General features: G+C 40.7%; 2 long non-coding RNA genes across 3 annotated transcripts; both read right to left on the bottom strand.

Moving 5' to 3' along the window:
- Positions 1-949: 949 nt before the first annotated feature.
- On the bottom strand, positions 950-12,287 carry LOC310761339. Its single transcript, XR_014547403.1, has 3 exons — positions 11,175-12,287; positions 5,170-5,210; positions 950-1,439 (listed from the first exon to the last, which is right to left on the bottom strand). It is a non-coding gene; the product is annotated as an uncharacterized lncRNA (long non-coding RNA).
- A 3,286-nt stretch (positions 12,288-15,573) lies between these two features.
- LOC310761363 lies at positions 15,574-20,894 on the bottom strand. Of its 2 annotated transcripts, XR_014547431.1 has the most exons (4): positions 19,025-19,410; positions 18,810-18,907; positions 18,114-18,242; positions 15,574-15,881 (listed from the first exon to the last, which is right to left on the bottom strand). It is a non-coding gene; the product is annotated as an uncharacterized lncRNA (long non-coding RNA). The 2 variants fall into 2 exon arrangements; XR_014547430.1 differs by lacking the exons at positions 15,574-15,881; positions 19,025-19,410 and adding an exon at positions 19,853-20,894 and having other exon boundaries at positions 18,131-18,242.
- Between the last annotated feature and the right edge of the window lie 517 nt (positions 20,895-21,411).

The raw sequence follows: 21,411 nt of genomic DNA, 5'->3' as shown, positions 1-21,411 counted from the left end.
TCTTCATAATTATTGAATCAATTTCCAAGTCCTTGCAAAATTCTGTCAACACACTATGTCGTTATTTATATGATAGCATGCAGATATAGACATAGATGAAGCATATGTAAATGTTTTTGCAATGTTGTTGCAGTGCTGCTGTTGTCTAATAAAAAAAAAAGTACAGGTAATTCAAGGCAACGTATGCTTTGCTTGATTTATTAAAAAAAATAATTCTGAAGTTCTGCATTTCCTTTAAGATGTACTTTGTGGAGTAGCACACCCTGGGAGAAATTATTCAAAAATTGCACTAATGAGTGTCAAACTGCATTGCAAGGCAGTTTGAAAATTGTCCTATTAATTAATGGTGTAATTAAGCTTTTGTCATTGACATATCATATTTCTGACAGGAATAGATGGCCTATGCAAGCCTGCGCTAGGCAGCAATCCAGGCAGCTAGTGTGTATAATGGATGGCAGCAATTTAATGCAGGTTTACAGTGATGGGACCACCTGCATTGGGGGAGAGCTGGCAATAGCATACCAAGCAGTTCTGTGCAGTGCATCTCGGCAAAATCGCCTTAGCTTAGATTGATGGAATCCTCCCTTGGATGACACATTAGCACTTTGCCATTAAACCATAAAAAAAGTGTTTCTCGGTGCTTTTGTGACAAAAATGTCAATTAACTTCCAACTTTCATTTCCATTTAATTTCGTATTCCCTGGCTCATTTGCATATTAATGTGAACGTGGTATAGAACAGTTCGATTAGAATACCTTGGTAAGGCTAATAGCATGTAATGCATACTTATTGGGTATAATAGTTAGAAAAACATGAAAGTTTCTGGGAAATTTATTACCATGGTAGTATCTTCACATGGGAAGGGGGGGTGGGGTGGGATATCAAGCCACTGACAACATGAGTAGGTGGCATATTCAAGAGGGCCGACTAAAAATAGAATGAGAGTAGAAGAGAAATTTCTAAGTGCAAATGAGTGCAATATAAACCATTTTATTCTGTTCCTCCCTTGGCAACAGATCTCTATTAATTCTAATATTAATAATTTATAGCCTAGTGCAGTTAACAAGAACTCAAGAATTTAATCTGGGGGAGAAAAGAGGAAGAATACGATGAGGAAAGAATTTAAGTGTAGGACAGATTTAGCTTCTTTGTGCCTACAAAGGTCACGTGCTCAGATTTGTTATTGCATGTCCAAGAATGCAAACCTTTGCTGTTTGTAACTGTTGAGAAATGTGATTCTTCTGCTGTCACTAACTAGCCTAAAATATAGGAAGAGCAAGGTAGTAAAGGCTAATGCAATATCAAGACAAGTACATACCCTGATTTAAATTTCTGAAGTTCCCTGCAGCTCAAAATGTGAGCGAGATTTCATGGACGCTGTTTAGGAGTGTCCATTTAAGGAGAGGAACTTCTTGACAGGTTATTTCCCTCAGCATCACCTGAGAAAAACCATACTAGCTTTACACAATGAATTACTAGTATTATAAATAGAGCTGAGCTACCACCGCCCACCCCCACCCCCAAAAAGCAGGTATGGAAAGTTTGGCAAACTTCCCTTCTTTTCAGCAATTTGGGGGAGGGTCCTAAAAAAGGATGAAAAATATTCATGAGGGATGTAATCCAATGGATGCTCCCAGCCAGTTGCTGCTGTGCTGCAGTGAAACCACTGTGATGCATTGTGGCAAAATGGAAAATCTTACTGATGCAGGACAATTGTTTCAGCATCATGGGTTTGCGTTTCCCTTCATAGGCACCAATTAAAACTGAAGGCAGATGAATAGTTTTATTTGACTTCAGCAACACTGTCATGTATTCCTTCCCTGGTGCAGCTCCAACACTGTTCTTTGTTTCCAGAGCCCTTATTCTCCTCCAGTTGGTTCCAGCTATCCAGGGATCCCGCAGGGGATGTGGTGACATCAGAGCACCACATGGCCAATCAGGTTTTGATACATGGCAGGGACACTGAAGTCAAATGAAACCATTCTGTCAGCAGATAAATGGGGATTGCAAATGATACCAATGATAAAGAAGAACATAGGGAGCAGGGGAACTGGGAATTTGCACTGATAACTAAATTAACACAGTACATTAGAACAAGGAAGAATAGATGAAGACAGAATGAATGTATAACAACCAAGATCTCCTTTACTGAGTATTGTAAAAAAACAACAACCCACAAAAAACACCCTGTTGATTCCAAAAATATTATATTTCTTAATGTTTGGAAGTTATTTCGGTCAGATTTTGATTTTTCAGAGATCATGGCTACTGTATATAATATTTTGAAAGCTAAATCTGTTTTAAAGCTATGGTCTTGTTATGTAGCTCTTTTAATTTTATTGCCTTGCATATTTACATGTGATAAACCATGTTTCTTATATTATTTCACATTAGCAATGGTTTGTATCAGAGGTCTCTGTTTTCAGCATTTCATACCATTTTAATTTGCATATGCAATTATTTTTGTGGTTAAATTTGCAAATAAAACACCTCACAAACAAACAAAAGCCTTGCACATATTTGGCAGGCTGGCTTCATCTACTCAGAAAGGGCTACGATTCTTGTTCCAACAAAAAGTAAGGTGTCTAGGTTGTGCCTACAGCAGTCCAGTCCAAAGTGAGATCTGAATTGATCTTTGTTTTTGTTAAGGTAAAGGTACTGACTATTAGGTCCAGTCGTGAACGACTCTGGGGTTGCGGCGCTCATCTCGCTTTATTGGCCAAGGGAGCCGGCGTACAGCTTCCGGGTCATGTGGCCAGCTTGACTAAGCCGCTTCTGGTGAACCAGAGCAGCACACGGAAACGCCATTTACCTTCCCGCCGGAGCGGTACCTATTTATCTACTTGCACTTTGAGGTGCTTTCGAACTGCTAGGTTGGCAGGAGCAGGGACTGAGCAACGGGAGCTCACCCCGTCGCGGAGATTCGAACCGCTGACCTTATGATCGGCAAGTCTGTAGTTTGGACCATAGTGCCACCCGCATCCCTTGTTTTGGTGCACAACCCCAATTACTACCATTGTTAAAGAACAGCAAGCAACATGTCAGCAAATTGTGGAAGTTCTCTTGGAGAATGCCGACATGCAAAGATACAGCAATCCCACATAGCCATGTACCATGGCTACTGCCAGATTTAGGTTGGTGTGGGTGGTTCCCCCACACAGGGTGCCGAGCCAACAGGGCACTAATAATAATAATAATAATAATAATAATAATAATAATAATAATAATAATAAACCTATATTTATACAAGTACTTAATCGGATCCTCCTAATTGAGGGTCCGCGTTGCGTGTGGACCCAGGGTGCCGCCTCCCATCTGTGGGGTGGGGGATGAGCCCAAGCCGCGTGATGGTCCCATGGTCACGGCACGGCCGATTAGCCAATCAGAGAGTGGTGGTGTGAATGTGGGGCATTTAAAAGACGGCGGCGCATCGCTGGGGCTTTCACCTGGCTTTGCACCACCAAACACCTGCCCGCCCGCCCTCATTTTTAGGTGACTGCTTTGGCCTTGCTCTGGACTTCTGTTGGCCACCTGTTTTGGAATTTTTTCCATTTGGCAGATTGGCACTTGCCATTTGGTTTTCGCCTACCTCTTAGCAATCGTCACAACTTTGTAAGGTTTCGTAGTTAGGCATTGGCTTTGTGAGGCGTAGGGGAGGGGAGGTGCGGCCATCACCTGCCCCTCCAGGTACAAGGGTATTCCGTTAAAGGAATCCGTAGGTCTAGATTTCATCCGAAGTCCACTTGGGGGGCTGGGGCCATGCCAGGACCCAGTGGGAACCCCAAGGTGAGCTTCAGTTGGTCGCCATCGACGGAGCTCCCTCTTTTGGTGGTTTACCCTTACAGACTTCCTGCAAGGCGGGCAGGAGTCAAATATAGTTTTTGCCAATGCCTAAGCCAATACCGGGGATGCGGGTGGCACTGTGGGTTAAACCACAGAGACTAGGACTTGCTGATCAGAAGGTCGGTGGTTCAAATCCCCGCGACGGGGTGAGCTCCCGTTGCTCAGTCCCGGCTCCTGCCAACCTAGCAGTTCGAAAGCACATCAAAATGCAAGTAGATAAATAGGTACCGTTCCGGCAGGAAGGTAAACGGCGTTTCCGTGCGCTGCTCTGGTTCGCCAGAAGTGGCTTAGTCATGCTGGCCACTCACATTTCTGTAATCAATAAAGTTGCGGCCTAAATTTTGCCCATCAACCTTTAAACTAAAATGCTGTGTTAATGAGGTTTTTTTAAAAAAAATAGTAATTGGGGGGGTGCGCTTGGCCTTGATGCACAACTGAGAATATCCATTAAAAAGTGAAATGTTCCAAAAGGAATTATTGTGAAAATAAGAAATATTTAGAGGGTGCCAGATTTTGACTGCAAGAGCTTTCTTGACCTCTCTGCCTGAAACACTTCTCTGCCAGCCTCCTGATATGGCTGTCTGGTATCCCAGCAGCAGCAAAAATTCTACATTCCTTTCACCTTTTTTTATGTCTGGGATCTGAAATGAAAGATCAAGAGAGAAAGGGAGCCATCCTGGGACAGTCAGCTTGGTTGAGAGAAAGCTGACCAGAAGGAGATAAGCTGCGGTGATTTTTTGATATATATTTTTGAACACCCAGAAGGTGTTCGCATGCAGAGGTCATGTGGACCACACAACTTAGATACATTCCCAGTACTCATAATTTATGCTTTTGGGTGAAAGCATCAACCCGGGCATGTATACTACAGTACAGATTGATATTCTGTGTGTCTAGCATAATTATGCCTTGATCCCCTCTCAGACTCGTAACTCAAGAATGAAAATAAAATTGCCTGCTGCAGTGATGGCTTCCAGGATTTCTATCACAATAGCTGAAATAAATCTAAGTTACAATCTGCCATAGCCTTTACGCACCTGAGGGTCAGCGGGCAGCCAAGATACAAGAGTGTCCTGCAGTTACTGCCAAATTTCAAAGGTGATCTCGGCCAAAGATCTGAAGACTTCATACTGACTGAATATGTTTCTAAGTGACTTGAGACGCAGCATCTCTTTTGATGGCTTAGTGGATGTCCAATATATTTAAATTAAAATAGTGTTTCATTACATCGGATCAGACATGGAATTACTTTGCCATTAATTATAGGTAATCTGCACTTTTACATTAACTCCATTACCAGTAATAGACTTTTAATGTGGTACTTACATTGTGCTTAAAGGGTGAGCACTGATACTACTTGGAAATATCTAAAGGAGAGAATGAGAAGGGAGATTAGAGGGGAGAGGATAAGACATGGGGTGGGGAAGGAAAAGAAAGGGAAAGAAGGGGAGGGAAGAAAAATGGGCCATCAAAAGGCTAGAGGAGGTAGCAATGAAGAAAGAAAAAGCAGCAGAAGATAGCAAATTAAAGGACAAAACAGGATAGGGCATTGGTGTGGTCATTAACATATTGAAAGCTTATTCAGTGCTAGAAGAAATAGGTCACAACTAGGACTAGTTTCAAATAGCTAAAGGCCATTTCAAATATTACAGAAGGCGAACGGATCTGCACCAAACCATCTGTGTATTTGCAATTATGCTTGTTACCACCACACTTTATACATTCAGGCTACCTTTAAATTTGTAGCATTCTGGAAATACTGATATCAGCAGTTATGGATTTGGGGATCTGTTTATGGGGAATAAATATAACCAGGGAACTCAGGGGGGAAGGAAGAATCACTGAATCCACAGTAGGCTTGGGAGTAGCCCATGTTGGTTCTTTCGCTACACTAGGAGGCAGGTCGCTAGAGACATCAAGGCCTGCCAGGACATTGTAGAGCAAATTGCAATCTCCATTAACAAACTGGACATCCAAAAAACAGTCTGCTGTCTGAATTCTTGGAGGTGGACCAGATTAACTTTCCGCATGCTGAAAAAAGTGCCACAAAACTTGGGGCCAGTTAAACAAACTTTGATAAGGCGAACTGTTGATTGAAATGTTCCTTGCTTTGTGTTTATTAAGGACTGGAAATTCATTTTGGACTTTTTGCATGAAAGAGAAAATGAACTAAGAGATGGAAAAGGGGCCCCACCCATTTGTCCTCTGGCACAGAGCGCCCTTTCATTTGTTCTCTTAATGACCTATCACCCAAGTGGTTACCTGAACATTGGAAGCTAGTCTGGCTTAATTAGCTCTTAACACTTGCCGGGTACAAGGATTACATGACTGGCACCCACAAACGCATAACAATACTATGTGTGCCAGCAATACTTCTACCTTGGTCCTATGGCTCTAAAAACATTGTGTCTAGCATCCCTAAAGAGCTGCAGTAGATGAAAATATCACTCCTTTTTCTTTCGAGTTGCACAAAGTAAGAGCTCCAGCATGAAATAGAAAGAATTAATCCATTTCAGTGTGTCTTTGTTGGCAGTACAGAACTACGGTCTGACATTATGTAACCTCATGCAAATATGGATATATCTATCTGTCTATCTATCTATCTATATCATCTATCTATATCATCTATCTATCTATCTATCTATCATCTATCATCTATCATCTATCTATATCTATCATCTATCATCTATCTATCAGAACTAGGGTCTGACATTATGTAACCTCATGCAAATATGGATATATCTATCTGTCTATCTATCTATATCTATCTATCTATCATCTATCTATATCATCTATCTATCTCTCTATCTATCTATCATCTATCTATATCTATCATCTATCTATCTATCTATCATCTATCTATGGATGAGGTTACATAATATATCACAGAAGAACTGTCAGAAGATAAGGAAGCAAATTGAAAATACTTTGAAAATGCAGAAAAAACATGAAGGAGGGGTCCACGCAATCCAGCAAGAGGAAGGCATTGCATTTCTTTAAGATTCTGCTTTAAACTATACAGTCCTGCCTGTATTGTTTAAGTTAAAACAGCTTGATGTGCTAAATGTAAAAAATAAATAGAAACACAGGCTGTCGTTCCTGTTCAATTATATTTATGATGATGCTTTGGAATTTGACAAATTTACAGCAAAAATCTTGAGCTGTAAAGATTTGCACTTCCTCTAGCAGCATCTTGTTATTTAAAGGATTTGATATGCAAAATCTTAGATGCTGTATCCAGACACACTTCACCATGTGTGAAAGACAATGGATTTTAAGGTTGTCTTTAATAATTTACCCAACTCTTCATTTCCTTTCCAGCATTTTCATCTCCAAAGTGTAGTGATAGCAGCACTAAGACTTTATTAGCTGGAAACCTATTTAAAAGGAGTCATACAAAAAACTATAAATGCATTTGCAAACTGGAATCTTTTCAGGAACCATTCATCAAGCTTTGTAGGCTATGCTAAAACAAATAGAAATAAAATTCTTCCCCAAGGCAGTCTAAATTCTGTATCAAGAAAAGCTAAATTTTGTAACTTGTCTAAATGCCAATTGAACACATTTGTAAAATATATCTAATTCGCATAATTTATTCAGCAGCTTTTGTTGTTGTACATATTTTATTCTGGATTGTTCATCATAGGAGAGCAAGGACCATGAAGCACTCCCCGACCCAATCGACCCAATCAATTCAGCCACCCCTCTGGTTTTGGAAATTTCTGCAGGCATTGCTCATAGAAATTTTCAGATATAATTTGATAGCCCCAAAGGTGAGAAATTTGCTATTTACTCTAGCTAGCTATCTGAGGTTCTTGGGAAAGTAACGTTTCTGCCTAACACCACATGCTGCATCTTTTCCATACTTCTCCAGAAAGGCAGCATGTAGAGTAAGATGGAGAGAGGCCTGGCTATTGCCATGTTATAAATTTGGGGGGGTCAGTCTGGACGAAACCCTGGAACCTCTTCCATGCCTGCAATCCTGTATCTGTGAGGGTAGACTGTATCAGAGGAAGCCTGCCAAACCAGCTCCTTTGTCAGGATAATGACTTTGGCTGGCTAGTTAAGTACCACAAATCAGCATATCCAGAAAAGTTGCCCTGTGCCATAGAAACAAATGGGTTCATCGGTTTACACATTCATTCAGTCAGATAGACAGTGGAGCTGACAGTGCAGATTCCACAGAGAACAACTTGAACACTCTCCACAGTTTCCACTGACAGCTGCTGCTATCAGCAGATTTTGGTAGATAGTAAACAGAAATGGAATCATTCAGGTAAGGACATTTTGGGAGAACTATAAACACCACCACCACTGTGGGCACTGCTATTTTAGATGTCTGAATCTCTGATTAGGTTGTAGACCCTTGGGACCCACAATGGTAGGACCCATAGTGTGAATTCTCCGGGAAGCAGCTTGTATGTTCTGTGGCTAGCATGCCATTTCAGTCATGCTCAGAAAATTCTAAAGTGTCTCCTTCCACTCGCAGGGGAATATGGCTGCAATTGGACAAATTCTCAAGGAAACACAATCCCCTCCTCACATCTACTTTTTGCTATGATGGGAATATGGATTAATAATTATGTGGGTTTTGGGTTGTTGTTTTTCCTACAGAGCATTATAGAGGCAAGAAGTATAGGCCTCTCCACCTCGTAATTTGAAGGCAGTCCAGAAGCCACATATGGTTGATCAAGAACATGGCATACACAAAACATCATGGTTTGTTGCCAATCTATTACTTGGCCTGTTACAATATAGGGCAGGGAGGCCACAATATTCCTTTCCCCACCTTTCATGTTTAGAAAAAGGATGGTTTGATTTCCATTCAGTTCCAAAATTCTTATTCTCATTCTTTTATGTGCTCATCTATTGACACAGGAGGCTGTTTCAGAGAAGATCTTATTTAGTGCTGTGCTTGCATCAGATTTGCAACAACATGAGCTTCAATTGCTCTATAAACCCCAGGAAAAATGCATTTCACAATGCATACAGATTCCATCACCTTTCATTACTCACAGGCCAACTTTTCTTCTAGTTTAGTGTTCACCCAAGATGAACTAATAAAAAGCCTCAAAAACATTTCTAGGAAAATACAAGGTGTGCATGGGATGAAAGGCATTCTCAGAAAAAACTCTTCAGACCAAAGTCTGATTTTGACAGTCATCTCGTTCTTCTGTATGTTTCTAAAAGCTTTCACTAATAGGAAATTTGTGTCAGTTCAGTGAGGTCAATGAAATAGCACTGTATCTTGCAGTTACATTTGGAAAGAGAGGCTTAAGAGACCAGCTGGTGCTACAGAGGACTGCCACTAGCAAGCGATTCTTTGAAAGACCTGCTTACCTGGGCATTGTGTGGACTAGAGCTTAGGGTCAATCGATGAAGCTGGTTAAAAAGAGCTTCACAGATGACAAAAGATTGTAGCCATAGGTCAGTAGTAGAATACATGCTTTGCATACAAAAGGTCCCAAATTTAATCCCTGGCATCTCCAGGCAAATCTGGAAAGGCCCTGTCTTAAAATCTGGAGACGGCTTGTCTACACTTCTGCTTGTCCTGTGTCTAGGAGGCATGTTTCTGAGCAGTTTTCTGCTTGACCTGTGCTTTCTAGGCATGAGTCTGAGCGGTTTTGCCTTTACCCTGCCACTTCACCCTGGAAAACCCACTCTTTAGTGCTAAATCGGAACAAATGGCAATCCGCAGAAAACCCAATTGCCATTTGTTCCAATTCAGTGCTGAACATTGGGTTTCGCTGGGGGAAAGTGGTGGGCAAAGGGAGGTTTGGATAAGCCCTCTGTGTAGACAATACTTAGATGGAACAATGACCTGTCTTAGTATATTGCAACTTTCTATTTTTCCAACTTAATCAGTTAATGGAACTCCCTACTATAAGATTTAGTGAAGGCTTTCAATAGAAATTGAGGTCTATTTGCTGTGATATCTAAATAGAGAAACAGAAGCATATGGTATCTTTTAGGGGTGTGCAATGGCTTTGCATGAACCCCAGACTGGAGCAGGGTATCTCTGGGAGATTTTTTGGCTTCTTTGAAATGGGGCCTATATGAGGCAGGTTGAAGCAGTGATCCCCTAAAGTGCCTCAAAGCACCTCCAGGACTCAGACACAGACACCCCCCCCCAAAAAAAAAATGCAGAGTAGTGTCTGCAAAGAAGTGATATTCTGCCTTTAAACTTACCCCTTAAGGAAAAAGACCAGGGTGTGGTGAGAAGGGAGAGAATAGGAAGCTTTGCAAAAGCAAAAATTCTGTCTCTACAATTAAGAATAATGCCAGGACCAGGAGGCGGGAGGGGGAGCGCCTTAATGACTGACAGATCCTGCGTGTAATCAGAGATAATTATTTTACCAGCGCTCCAATCCCAGTGCTTTGGCGTAAAGATTTTGAGTAGAGATGGGGAAGATTTCAGTTTGAACCTCGCATTCTGTATCTGCCTGGACCACACTTGGATCATAACACAGACATGTGGATTAGACCGCATGTTTATGAAACTTTCCAAAGCATGGTTCACTCTAAATTACACTGCATTTTCATAAGCTGGTCCAAGGACTTCTCCAGTTCTTCGTTTTTTGCAAGCAAGTAAGTAAGTAAGTAAGTAAGTTTCTAGCTTTTTGCAGCAGCAAGGTAGTGTGACATATTCTGTGCTCACTGAAAACTGCAAATAAAATCATCTGTAAGGCTACCCAGGATTTTGGGGGGGGTGTGTTAGGATGTTTGCCCCGTAGCCATCTTTATATCCATATATATTTATATATTTATATTCCATATTCAGGAAAGGGATGGCAGTCGATACACTAATTGAAACTTCTGACAAAATTCATAACATGCCCCTGCATCTAGTCGCAGTTTTCAAGGAATGTGGCAATGGTGGTGCTTTCTAGTCGCTGCAAGCTGAGACATGGAAGCTGAGGCTGATGAGAACTGTAGTCTAAAACATCTGGAGGGCTCCAGGTTCCTGAAGGCTGTAGCAGGTCATTTCCATCGAAATTTGCACCAGTGTTTGAGGATCTAATAACTACCTTGCTTATGAAATGTCATGTCAGAGCATTAGTTGCAGAGATATTCACGCACACTCCCATAAACCCCAATTTCTACCTTTCCTGGTAGCAAAAGCTAATCTGCTTTTCCTTGTGCTACAAGTGGCCTCTGTACCAAATTTGGTTCAGATTTGTCATCTTGCTCCTGAGATATTGAGACTGCATCATACATACACTAAATTAATGATTTCTCTTCTGAGAAAGAACAAACGTGTAAGAATGCCAAACTCATTTATCCTCTTCAGAACAACATACCATTCAACCAGAAATCAATAGCCTACTTACAACATTTCGTGTGCATGGAATGGCATAACAGCCCCTGCAAACTTTCAGAAATGAACGTCGGATTAGGTGGGCTTTGGCAAGGTAATTCTGATGCCCTTGTGGCTACAGTGACCAGCACTGACGAAAGAAAGGAGATGCAGACAATGGGGTGAACCAAGGCCACTTTTTATTCATAATATCTGCAGGGGAGATTAGAAGAGCGGGAAGCTAAGAAAGCTAAGTTCAGCTTTGGTTCAGCCAAATGCTTCGCACTTCAAGCAGCTTGATAAGGCACAGCCCCCAAAACCTAGGCCTCACATTATGGTAAGCAGGGAGGCCTTCTTCCCCACCCATCCCAAGTGCCAAAACTCCAGGCAGGTGCAGCAGGTAGGATGGAGGGTGAGTTGGGCAGGTATGAGAAAACAGCCAAAGGGACTTTCTGGGGATGTGCCTTTGCATACACAGCCTGTGTGTAGATGTGCATACACTAGGCAGTCCAGATTGCTTGTAACAACACTCCCAGACTCAGCACTGCATGGCTTGGGGGGAGGGCAGACCTATGACACCTAGCTCAACTTTAGCTTAGAAAACAGTAGTTTTCCGTAAATCATTCCCCTGCCCCAAAATTTGGCTAGGAATTCACCTAGAAACAATCTCCTCTGAAATTAGTGGCTTGGGTGAGCATCCCTCTCTTGCTGTCTTACTGAAGTAGTTCTAAACTGATTGTACCTTTAAAAAGAAAAAAACTGTTTGAAATTTATCCATGCTCCTTTTCACAAAAGGGAAGTAAAACAGAAGGGCAATGAAACAAAACACAAGGGATGAGGAGGAGCCAGGTAGACATTTATAACAGACACACCTTGGATGTCTATTGCCTCCCTTTGGGAGAAAAGGTGGGGTATCTAACAAACAAACAAACAAACCAAGTGCTATTGCTCCTCTGAAAACAAATGGCGCTTCATTTCTTACTTACTTTTGTATTAGGTTGTGCTGGTCTGTTGCTTTCTACTGTCCATGTTCTCTTTCTTTATTGCATGTCATTTAACCCTGACTTCACTTCTGCTGCAGGGATCACTTTTCCTTTGGGTATGTTTTGAAAGAGAAGAGAAGAGAAGAGAAGAGAAGAGAAGAGAAGAGAAGAGAAGAGAAGAGAAGAGAAGAGAAGAGAAGAGAGACCATGACCTAACAAATATTACTGAAGTCCTTTTAACAGTCCTATTGAAATTCCTACCCATATTTTGCCTCAGTGGAACCTTTCAAATTTGCTTTAAATTCCATTTTGGACTAGGCATATATTATATGAACATGGCTTCAAAAGAACATTTCGTCTGCTGCTACTTACAAAAAATGGCAGGCTTGGCATCTATTCAAGTACTTATTACGAAGCTTCTGTGATATTAATAAATGCTGCCTGCTAAAATCACATTTTCCCTTTTAACTTTGGTGGGGTGGGGGAGGGAGTAGAGGACGACACACTTATACCTGCTCTGACTCATATAATAGCCAAGACCTCTGCAGAGCAGTCAAAACTACAGCATTTGCTATTTTTCAACACCTTCTCAGAAGGGAGTCAAATCAATCTCTTCGTTGCTGATATGGTAGGTCACCTTCAGCCTTTTAAAGTTACACACACACACACAAATTGCAGATAGCTAATGTAACTTCTGTTAATGCACACCTCTGTGGAAGATGCTTTCTTCAGGGTCCAAACACCTATCCAATTCTACCCCTGCCCTATCTCAGCAGCATATTAATTCTCCTTCATGCATACATTGGAACCACCACAGAATATTGTAAAAACAACAACATGCTACTACTTTGTAAGCGAAAAACACTCTTAAGCGTGCTCAGTTTCACAAATTTGGCATGTCAGCTACTAACTCTCAGCCTCGCCTACTTCACGGGGCTGTTGTGAAAATAAAAGTGGGAAGGGAAAGACTGTGTACATTGCTTTCAGGACCTTGGAGGAAAATAAAGATACAAATACACAGCAGGAAGCAGCAGATATGTGCAGTTTCACAACTGTCAGCAAAACACATATACACACAAAAAACAGTTCGCCAACATTCATCACTAAAGTTTCCCAAATGTTAAAGTGCAGTTTCCAGGAATTTTAACTTGCTGCAGCTATAAGGTGTTTAATTATTTTATCGTTGTATTTGCTGATTCATTCTGTATTTTATATTTTTATTTTATGTTTACTGTATACTAATAAAGAACAGCTCAGTGATGACCAATTGCTGAGCATAGAAAATTGCTGAGCGGACTGCAAAGTCACTGTTTTGGCTTAGTAGGAAGGAAATCTTACTCATTTCAAGGATGTTACTTCCGAGTAAAACATAATGTTATGAGTTTGTGGGTGCCAGACCCCTCTAATTCTAGCAAGTGTTAAAAACCAAACAAACCAGGCTAGTTTCCTGATGTGGTAACTGTCTGGGTGATGGGCCATTAAGAGAACAAATAAAAGGGAGTTCTATGTCAGACCGAAAATGGCTGGGCTCTCAGTAAGAAGGACAAAGCCTGAGTTTGAGGGCAGAATTTGCTGTTATGCGAACTAGAAGCTGGAGAAAAAGCAGCTAGCAGAGGATCAGAGTGCAATGCTTATTCTCTGCTTGAATTCCAGGCTGTGGCTAAGGGAGAAAAAAGACCCTTTTGGGGTGTTAATGCTGTGAACCTCTCCATCACAGGCTCAGGTTATATATATGTGTAAATAAACCATATATCATAAAGACACCACAGTCTCCGCTCTGCTTCATTTCCAAAAGGAAACACTGTTCTGTCCTGAGACTTCTCTCAGTCTGGAGAGTATAAACAAAACTCCACAAAGCTCTCAAACGTGTATTTTATTGAAGTTCACAAGGCACATGTAGAGGTACTTCCTCATATGGCTCTGAATGAATGTGGTTAGGAAGCTCTTGGTGAAGTTCTGTAAGAACAAGTGACTTTACCCCTCTTCCTGGGCTTGCAAGAACTAAAACAGAACTAGGTTGCAAAAGAGAGAGGGAGTATCTCCTCGCTCTGGGCAGAGCCAATAGAAACAAGAATATTACTGTGCCTTCATCTCCCAGCCTGCCTTGAGGTCTTAGAGGAGCAGCATTATTATTCCTTCTACTGAATACTAATAGCAATTGTGTTTTATTCTGTAAAGGCAGCATTATGAATGAATTAAATAACATCAGCACAGAGGAAAGTGCTTAAACAAACATACCCTTGTAAGTTCCTTCATCCACCTTCCCCTATTTCTTTCTGTTGGTCAACATTCCTTTCTTTAATTCTTTGGCAACTGTGATTAAGCAATAGTGCTGCCTGCCAAAAACTGAAGCTTTAAAGTTATCTCCAGGAGTTGTTTTATAACTTTCTTTTAAATTTCCCAATAAACTTCTTCTTTCTTTAATGAAAGCTAAGAGTCGGGGTCCCCTGTTGGCACGAGGCCCAGTAAGTGTGTACACTCATACTGCCTTGTCAGCAGCCCTGAATTGTTTCAGATTGTAATCTTAGTCACAGAAAGCCTCTGGCTTCAGGCTTTCTGTTCAAACAGGTATGGCTTTTTGGTCTTCCTTCCATGTACAACTGCATAATACATAAAGCAATGCTAGCAAACTTCATCTTTAGCTCTCAGCAGGGAACTAATAATAGTGCATGATTGCAGTTTAGCACATGTGTCACAAAAGCTAGCACCTCACTGATTTGGGAGCAGAGTGGCAAACTTTAATTCAGTATAAACCTGACCTAATAGGTTTAAAAAACAGAAAAAGCTAGCCATGACCACAATCTTTTTGCTCTTGAAAGCCAATGTTTATTTTCTTCACTTTTTTGAGAATCTTTTCTATACATTTTAGAAACCGGAATACTGTTGCTATTTTATTAAAGATACTTTAGCTATTTGAATTTGCAAAATTGTAAAAAGTGCAGGGAGCTTCCTGGAGAACAGAAGGCTCCCTGCTTCAGAAATCCACCCTCCAGCTCATGTAGAGTAAACTATGCTGACCAGTTATTTGAATGTGGATGAGTGGGTCAACATGGTGTGAATCATCAGAACATGGGTGGAGGAGATGTGCAAGCCAGGTCTGCCCTCCTGGGTTCTTAGTGCATCATAAAACATCAGATCTGCAAGTCCCAGTGCAGATCTTTGAATCCAGAATGCTAGTTGATCATATTTCCATCACCAGTGAAATGTGGATTTTCTTCTGCCTACTTTCCAATACCAAAAGACAGCTAAATATAAAATGCACCACAACATCCTTTACAGAGGGTATACAACATACTTGCAAAATGCATATCAAATGGTGTGCATGTGATTGGAAATAGGGTTGCAGATAAGGTCTGAAGATGAATGGCTGACTGCTAGCTCCAGCTTCCTTCCTCCAGCTTCCTTCCTCTGGATCCCTGATTCCTTTTCCTTTTGGTCCTCTTGGCTCTTACCTTCTGTGATGTTCACATGGCACTGTTGTAAAGCAATGATATGGCTTAGTCCCAGTCTGCAGTAATGGGAAAGGAGGATTTGGGAATCTGTCTCTCAGGTGGAAACTGGGAGGTTCTCTGAAGGATCTCCCTCACCAGCACCAAGAAAACAGGCATACAGACACTGGAATATTATTATAGAAGGTTAAAACTCCTTTGCGTCTATGTTAAAGTGGTGATGCTTTCTTCTTTGCTTTCTTCTTTCCAAATTTCTGCTCCCAATACTTCCTGTGTCTGATTTTGTGTACATTAAAACACTCTATTCAACTGAAACAAATTTATGGTTATGTTAAATTCTCCATAGCAAACCCGAAATCCCTTGAAGCTGATAAACCCTTTTCCTTTTCCCTTTCGCAGATCAAAGTAAAGGATACCTTTTAATCTTTCAGAAACTTGTATTTTAATGAGAATTGTAACCCCGAATTGTAAACCTCTCCTTAAGTGACTTGGCCTAGTAGCAGGAAAAACAATCAAAGCTTCTTTAGCTGCTCACATTAAGATTCATTTGCTTCATAGCTAGAGCATTTCTGCTGATAGGTCAGAAATTCCATGTGTTAAATATAGCTACATATCAGAGTGAAATTAGCTAAAGCAACAAAGGAAAGGACTTCCAAACCAGAAAGGAACCAGCCTTGTGTATAGCTCCTACACACAAGCACAAGTGCAACCAGGGCTTTTTACTTGAAATTTTAGTAAGGGCAGAAAAGGCTACTGCAATGAGACATCGTACTTAGAAATAATTACTAAATATTACTAGCTTTACAAATGACAGCAAAAGAAACCAGTGTGTTTGCTGCCTGCCCTTCATCCTAAGATCTCAGTGTGGGTTACAGATTGTATTGTTTAAGGACCAAACTAGATGTGATTGGGACAGCCAAGACTGTTCTGCACATGTTCGCCCCATTCCTGCATCAGACACCAAGTGTAGTTAATCTAAACTTCATACCCATTTGTGGCATGGACCTCTCCCCTCTTCACCTGCCCTAATCCTGAGTTTGTCTTGAGCAGGGACAAGGAACCTCAGGTGTGGGAGCCAAATGGAGCCCTTCAGGTTTCTCTCCCTGGTCCTCCCTACACCATGGCTTCTCCCTAGCTGGCCTTGCTCTGTACCTTCCTTTTGCTTCCTTTTGCCAGAATGTGTCCTTGAAAAGTCATGCCAGAATGGAGATACGACTTTATGTCTGTCTGTAGGAACCTAGTAGCTGGAATGAAGCCCATTGTACACAGGTAAGAGTTGCATTCATAGCCCAACCATGTCTTGCTTTGACTATGCCTGCTGCTGGACTGAAAGTGCTCTCCTACCCCAGGGGGTAGGAGACCTGGAGCATTGATTAATGTCCCCTCACCTGTATGTCTCTCCCCCCCCCCCCCGGTTAAAAATTAATCCCCCTTCTCAATTTATACAGTCTTATGAATAAACTAACATGTCTCCCCACCACATCTAGAAAGAAGGCTTTCTGAGGACAGAAAGATTGTCATTTGTGCTACTGGTGGATACTAGTCAGGTATCAGCTACTTATATTTTCCATTACTAAAGTTCTCTTTGCTACAGAAAAAGGTATTTATAATGGGCTTTTAGCAAACAGATAGATGAATGAGGTTTCTTGTTGAGCTAGGGATCTGTATGTTCCCAGAGTTCCCTCATAATGTATAAGTCCATGGATAATTGCTAATGAGCCAAGCCCCTGGAGAGCCAAGCTTCTGATCTTCGCTCTTTTCAGGGAGGTCTTTATGTCTGTCAGCACCTGCTGAATATCACATTAATAGCTTTGAATAAAGGACCTGGGTAAAAGAACGAAGATCATTCCATAATAATCAAGCTTATAGTTCAGGGAACTGAAAGTATGAACAAAATAGAAAAATGACAAGTCGTTTAAATGGGTGGATCGACTAATTTCAAAACTTAGGAACATATGGTACCACTCAGCTGCCCCTCATTAGAAGAGACGCCACTCATTTTAGACCCAAAAAACTAACACCTTCCTACACAGCCCTGATGTTCACACTTTATTACAGTAAATTGTTTACAGAAAAGAGGCTAAATCATGAAAACAGGGCTGTGGAAAATATCACTTTGGGAGTTGAAATTCCCACAGGAGAAGCACTTTGAGGAAAGAGCGGAGGGGGAGGAACTTCTAACATGCATCTACCACCTCACATGACAACTAAGCCCAAGTCCCATGAGCACATCCACTCTGATATATTCATACACACAAATGCACGTACATCATCACTGTAGTCATTACTGTACAAACAAGAGAAACTAAATGAACAAAAAGTCCTACAGCCCAAACTGAGAAAGAAAATGAGAAAAATATTCAGCATCTATCTCAAACCATAGCCAGTATTACTAGATGAACAGGTCACCATGGTACAGTCTTGTTCAAGTATTGTATAAATAGGTTCTATTGTGTTAACAAAGCCTGGTTTAAATTAATATTTCCACCCCGGAGATATTTAAAACAGGTCAACTAAGGCTACAATCCTAGCCTTACCTACCTAGGAGGAAGCCTCACTCAGTAGGATTTACTTCTGAGAAGACATGGTTAGGATTGTCGTATTACAAATCAACACCATCTTCCAATTCTTTCATTTCCAGATCTCAGGACTTGGCAAATGGTCTTGTTCCTAATATTTAGTAATAAAATCCTACCTATAATTAATGAATTAGCCAATAACTGTCTGTGTTCAGATCTAACATAAGGCTTCACATAAAATATTTATAGGTATCAATGGGATCTCTTTAACTATAATGTCTTTAACATATAATAAAATATATTTTCCATGTTGCTAGGTGATGTCACAGCCCCATCAGATGTGGAAGGAAGTCTCAATGCATCATTCAAACATGTAGCAATTGAATTACTATGCAATCTGTATATTCTTACAGCATAATGTATATGTTATAGTTTTTTTATTAAAAGCTTACCCATTGCATATGCATATATATGATGTCCATTGTAAGAATTGGTCATCTCAGTAAGCAACTCTCCACTCAATTTTAATTTAAAGTATTTTATCACTGTTAATCAAACCACTCTGAATACTTTGGATAGTAGGCACTGTTCTCCAGCAGAGTTATCATTAAAACCTCAGAAGGTGCAATTCTTCAGTACAAAAACAAACATATTATTTTGAATAATAAACTTGAATTTTCAGGTATTGCAAAAAATTGAGAACTTGCTTATTACGTACCTTTTGTATTAATGTGCCTAAAGATAAAACACTCCCCAAACCATTCCTCAAGGCAAATTTTAAAGCTCCTTTCCTCTTTAAGTTTCTGAATTTTTTTGCTGCCAAGAAAAGAGGAGAATGGATATATTTTTTATGTTATTAAGAAACTTGCAGAATGGTTATTTTCACCACTGTTTCTTGTATCCACTCAAAGCCACAAGGAAATTTATACACACCATTTGACTCTGGCTTGGCAATTTGGAGCCAGATGGTAACCTTCAGGGAGCTGATGTTTTGCTCAGGGCCATCAGTTCTCAATGCTCTACTGTATGAGAAGTGGGATGGATGCAGGCTATGTAAGTATCACACTGCTTGCCATGATGAAAGGACCGAACTCCACTGGTGTTCCAACCAACTGTTTGCAAAGGATGGAGGGCTTTGACAACATCCAATATGCATGCTTGCAAAGACTCAAGATGTCCTGCCACTGGCCCCCCTCTGTCTCTGTCCTGTGGCTAAGAATCATAGAATCACAGAATTGGAGAGCTGCAAATTTAGCGCCGAGAAGAGGAAGGCTGCCACAGGCAATCCCAGACCATAGCAGAGTAACTTTTCACTCCCGGGACTTGAGAGACCTTACCAGCAGACCGTTTTCTGGGCCTACGAGATTGTGCAAGCTGTACTTTGTTTTTTTATTTGTTATTTGTTATTTTTTGCTTTATTAACAATCTCTTATATCATATGACCCATTTCATATAGCATATCTCGTATGACATACATATACATATGTATCGTACATCTTCTTGAGTAAACATATATATAATCCATGTAAGCAAAAACCATATACAAGTAGTATTCTGTTTATTTACATAAATTAAACTGATTCATATTTTACTATCTTTTGTTGTCTTATCTTTTTATTAACATGAGTTAAAGAAAGAAAAAACCAGAAAAAAAGAAAAAGGTCATTTCCTGGTGTATAGCCTTATTCTAATAATGAATATACTATCATTATTGAGTTATTCTTTATATTCCTTCTAATACATTCTTACAACAGTTAGTACCTTTTGGCTTATTTGCTAGTCCGTTATAGCTGAAACATTTCCGCCTTTCCAGTTCATTGCTATCAATGTTCAAGCTGCAGCCGTGGCATATAGAAAAACTTCAAATTTTTCGGAATATCGTTGTTGAGAATGCTTAGCTTAGCTTTTTTAAAAGGTTAACCCAAAGTTTTTTTCCAGCTCATCATAAACAAGGCACCAAAATTCTCTAATCTTTCTACATGTCCACCACATATGATGCATGTCTCCGTTACTTTCCCCACATTTCCAACAGTTGTTTGCTATGTTTTTGTACAAGCTGTACTTTAAATCAAAAGGTGCTTGATCATCTTGGTGTTTCATTTGCAATAGCATGCAGCCAGTATTTCAGGAAGGATCCTTTGAAAATGGCACAGGGCACTTCTCTTGGGACACTGGCTGCAGTGTGAAGATTTGCTCCAGTCTTCCTGCCTCGAGGCCTTCTGCCACCTCTGCACCTTGCTTCCTGGGATGTCCATACATCAGTTTTCAAATCTGTAGTCTGCTCTGCATAGCTTCCCCTTTCCTAAGGCTTCTGTACAGTTTAATCTCAGCCAACTGTCTGCTTCAACAAAAGTATATTGTGTCTAGATCAAGGGAAGTAATAATACCACTCTATTCTGCCTTGTTCAGACCACACCTGGAATACTGTGTCCAGTTCTGGGTGACGAAATTTAAGAAGGATGTTGACAAGCTGCAATGTGTGCAGAGGAGGGCAACCAAGCCTTATGAGGAAGAGTTGAAGGAGCTGGGTATGTTTAGCCTGGAAAAAAGGAGTCTGAGAGGAGATATGAACCAAATATCTCAAGGGCTGTCCCATAGAAGAAGGAGCAAGCTTGTTTTCTGCTGCTCTGGAGGGTTGGACTCAAACCAATGGATTCAAATTTAGTCAGAGATTCCGACTAAACATCAGGAAAAACTTTCTGGCAGTGGGAAAAGTCTCCCTCAGGAGGTTGTAGACTCTCCTTCCCTGGAGGTTTTTAAGCAGATGTTGGAGGGCCATCTGTCATGGATACTGTTATGTACTATGCTTGGATCCTAGAACAACAGGCAAGTAGGATCCTAGAATGCAACAACTGATTGGCTTGCAGGAAAAGACCAATCAGGCTCCAGGAGGGAAGCAGAATAAGCCAATCAGACAGGACTCATTGTGTAAATAATGTATATAAAAGCCTGAGGTTTGGGGGACAATTCGATCACTGTTTTACAAGCTGCAATAAAGAGCACGAAGGGCTCCCTTCCAACTCTACAATTCTATGATTTTCATGAAAATTCCCTAGCATCACAGTGCTTTAGCTTAGCAATGTCAGAGGCCTCACTATCACAGAATAAGTATTTTAAAAAGCACACAATGCCTGACTTCAAATTAGTATAGGAAGCAACCCTATATACAGAGTTTTCACAGCACTCCCTAGATTTAGAGTGTTGTTCTATAAACTCTTAATCAATACAATTCACAGCACATCTTTGAATCTCAGGGCAACCCCATCTCAACATTCAGGGTGACCCAGAGAAGGTCCAAGTCAGTTGGAGCCATCAAGGCT

This window comes from Podarcis filfolensis (assembly GCF_964270895.1).
Source record: "Podarcis filfolensis genome assembly, chromosome: 4".
Lineage (NCBI taxonomy): Eukaryota > Metazoa > Chordata > Lepidosauria > Squamata > Lacertidae > Podarcis > Podarcis filfolensis.
Note: the sequence above shows the minus strand (reverse complement) of the source record. Positions and strands in the feature narration are given on the sequence as shown.